This window comes from Sinocyclocheilus rhinocerous, unplaced genomic scaffold, assembly GCF_001515625.1.
Source record: "Sinocyclocheilus rhinocerous isolate Xijiao unplaced genomic scaffold, SAMN03320098_v1.1 scaffold518, whole genome shotgun sequence".
NCBI classification, from domain to species: domain Eukaryota; kingdom Metazoa; phylum Chordata; class Actinopteri; order Cypriniformes; family Cyprinidae; genus Sinocyclocheilus; species Sinocyclocheilus rhinocerous.
This window is the reverse complement of record NW_015664196.1, coordinates 231,444-235,255: the sequence shown is the minus strand read 5'-3', so window position 1 is coordinate 235,255 and position 3,812 is coordinate 231,444. Positions and strand designations below refer to the sequence as shown.

The following is a 3,812-nucleotide window of genomic DNA, read 5'->3' as shown; positions in this document are numbered from 1 at the left end:
GCGGTGAGTAAGTAGGTCAAGTGCAAAATGACATTCACCTGCTTCTCGTTTCAGTGATTGGCCTGGAGAGACTGTAAATAGCCTCAGGGGAAGCAGAGAGGGAGAGACGAGACAGACTGAGGACTCGTGGGGAAAGACTGTGACCTGTGGCTAGAGAACCAAAGAAGTGCGATATAAGTTTTGTTTATTTTGATGCGCCTGAGCGCCTGCCTGTTTTACTGTTCCCAAGGGAACCACAATAAATTCCCCCGAGCCTCAGTCACGCTGACTCCGACTTCTTCCTTCCTTATTACAAACCTCGTTACAGATATTTTTGCCATATCGCCCACCCCTAGGAACATTGTTTGGAAGTACTGACCTTAGCTTGAAGAAATGCCTTAGATCAGTTGGAAATAACTGAAAAAATTATACAAATTAGTAAAGTATCCAAATGTAAATGTTGTAATAATTTGTACTTGTTTATAAGTTCTTCTTGTTGCAGAACCGCATTTATGTCTTTTACCTTTGTTTTCTTTTCCTTGCCTTGCCTTCTCTCTTCCTCTTCCTTGTTTCCTTTCAATGCCTTTTCCTCTTCCTCTTCCTACTTTGTTCATTTTCATTACATTTTGTCTTCCTATTCTTTTTACTTTATTTCCCGTTTTTTATTTTCCTTTTATTTTTCTGTTCCTTTGTCTCCTCCTCTTTCATTTCCCATACTTTTTTGTCTTTCTTTTCTGTACCTTTTCTTCTTTCGTCCTCTTTCCTATGTTTATTTGTCTTCATTTAGTCTTCCCTTACTTTTTTGCTTTTCCTTTTCTTTTTTCCTTCTTCCCCTTTCCTTTTATTAAAATACCTTCCCTTTTCCAAGTCATTGTCCTTGTCCATGTCCATGTCTTTTTCTTTTTCCTTTTCCTTTATCTTACCTTTTCTTTTCCTTAATTGTTCCATTCATTTTTCTTTTTTCCTTTCCTTCTAGTCCATTGCACACTAGTTCTTTTTCTCCCTCTCTTTTCCTCTTGCATCAGCCTACAAGCACAGATACATATTTGCAGAGGCAAGTCCTGCCACATTCTCTCAAATCGCACCCTCTGTTCCCCGTTTGACCGGCCCAGTTCTTTTTCCAGCCAGGACTTGTGTAGGGTTGGAACATGTGCTCCCTGTAGCTTGCACCCTGGGGTCTTAATAAGCAGGAGACAGTCCAGTATAACCTTCATCAGACCAGCCAAGTTAGGAGCAAGACAGGCTGGGAGAGGTTGTCATGTGACTGCAGACTACTAGCAGATCAGGATAAGGCTCCTAAATCACTGCTCCCTGAGAACCAATGCTGTTTGATCCTGTTAATCCAACCATTCAGGCCCGATCAATGGCCCTCCTCAAGGCATTAGTGTCTGATTGTATACGGCAGGTGTGTTTTGGAGGGCTCTGGTCCAGTAAAGTTTTTTTCTTCCCTTCTGAAAGCTCTCTGGTGTTGAAATTGATTCCGCAAAGCTAGACTGGATGCCTAATCACCCAGGTGGAGAGCGTAGCAAGGCTGTCAGCGCATGCTTATGCGGCGTGAATTGGGCTCTCCACCACATTGAAGGACAACACGGATGGCCATGTTTTTTTTGGGCCTCCTACAGAGAGGCCCTGAATGATTAATTCTGGGGAAAAATCTACACTTCACACTCATTGATCCAAACATTGTTTGCTTTTGCTGCTCTGTGGAGCTTAACTTGTCCATAGCAGACTGTTATCCAACTCTCCAAGTCTTTCAACTAATCATTAAGATCCACACGTTGCAAATGTGCTGGCTTCATAATATGCCATGGAGGGGTTTAAGACTCTTGATTTTAAATAGCAGAGTTTATAGGCCTTATGGAGTCTATGTGTGGTCATAAAACCCCAAAACTGTTCACTTTTTATTTTATTTTATTTTTTTTTTACTGTTATTACAGGTTGTTTCTTTAACTTAGGGCACTTTTATGTCCAAGGGTTTGATTTTTATTAAAATAAACAAATTTAATTTTTTTTTCCTTTTGTCACATTTAAGTCTCATTTGGATCAAACCATGCTTTTATCATTATTTTTTGGCTATTTTTTGCCAAAAAGTTAGTGTATTTATTTACCAGGGAGGCATCAGTGTTTGTGAAGAGCATACTTTATATGAAATGTGAGACATGATGTATTAAGAAATAAAAGAAAAATTTAAATGTCACTTATAAGCAGGGCCTAAAATTAACACTCGCCAAGTGCCAAATGCGAGTAAAAATCAGCGTTGGCGAGTATATGTAACAGTGTCAGTCGCCAGTTGGCGGGTACAACTTTCAAGAATTATCACAATGCAATGAAGTGAAAACAACAGCCAGTTTTTAAAGAGATTCACTGTTTCTGACATAAGCGAATAAAATAATCTTTTCCGAAGACAAGATCATCATGATTAGCTGTTCTGTCATAAGCGACAAGAGCGGATCGAATAATAGGATACAGACAGACTGATAAGGTCAGAGCAGTGTAATGGCCAGCTTGTCCCTAGACACGGTTCTAATAACTTTTACCTGAGAAGATATTGCTGCTTCATTTCAGAAGATTAACTTTTCCCATCTTTATTCTTCATAACCTGAAAATGTGGCGACACTGGGGTTACGCCGCCTAAACGGTGCAGTGAAGTATAGGGAACTAGAATTTGGACTAACCCAACTTTTGGGTTAAAAATTTAATGTAAAAATTTAACCCAAAAGTTGGGTTAGTCCATATTTGACCCAAAGTTGGGTTGAAACAACCCAGCATTTTTTTAGAGTGTATAATTAATAGGTAAAACTGAGGGAAAATGCACCAGCAAGACAAAAACATTGTAAATATGTTTAGTCATTGTAGTAGTAATAACAGCCTGTTTTTGCAAAAAGAGTTTCATGGCTGGTAAAAAAAACTCTTTGGCCGGTAAATTTTATCATGTCACCGGGGCTTTCAATTATACTGTAATGTTGAATGGCTATAATTAATAGGTAAAACTGAGGGAAAATGCACCAGCAAGACAAAAACATTGTAAATATGTTTAGTCATTGTAGTAGTAATAACAGCCTGTTTTTGCAAAAAGAGTTTCATGGCTGGTAAAAAAAACTCTTTGGCCGGTAAATTTTATCATGTCACCGGCCATTGGCAGGTGTGGCAAAAAGTTAGTTTTAGGCCCTGCTTATAAGTATTTGTGCTATTTCCAGACAAGATGTAATTTTTGTCAAATTATGCAAAAAGCATGAAAATGTCATTAATTGTGTATTTATAGGATATATGCATGCTAGATATAAAATTAGCCTTTAAAAGATAAAGGAGTAGGTTAAGGAGTTTTTATTACAGAAATCTTTAAAATGTCATGAAATTCTCCAGTGACTATATATATATATATATATATATATATATATACTGTTTGACTGTGTTAGTATCCGAATTAAATGAACTATTAAGGACTATAACATTTTTTCTTTTTTCTTGAAGTCCACATCTCGTAGTTAAAGAAACACCAATCAACAACAATAACATTCATTGTCTATTCTATTTGTAATAACGCTTGAATGACTTGAAAGCGCAATAAAGAATGTGCTATGCATTATGTGAAGATTGTTTTAAAATCACTTAAATTAAAAGTTGTTATATATTTCAGAGCCTATTAAATGTTAAAAATAATGGATTTCAATTATACTGTAATGTTGAATGGCTACACTCTAAAAAATGCTGGGATGTTTCAACCCAACTTTGGGTCAAATATGGACTAACCCAACCGTTGGGTTAAATTTTTACATTAAATTTTTAACCCAAAAGTTGGGTTAGTCCATATTTGACCCAAAGTTGGGTTGAAA

General features: G+C 37.1%; 1 long non-coding RNA gene across 1 annotated transcript in view; it reads left to right on the top strand.

The window, feature by feature from the left end:
* LOC107729907 (uncharacterized) overlaps positions 1-3,812 on the top strand; it is a 15,945-nt gene that overhangs the window by 6,166 nt on the left and 5,967 nt on the right. The gene's annotated exons all lie outside the window — the stretch shown is intronic.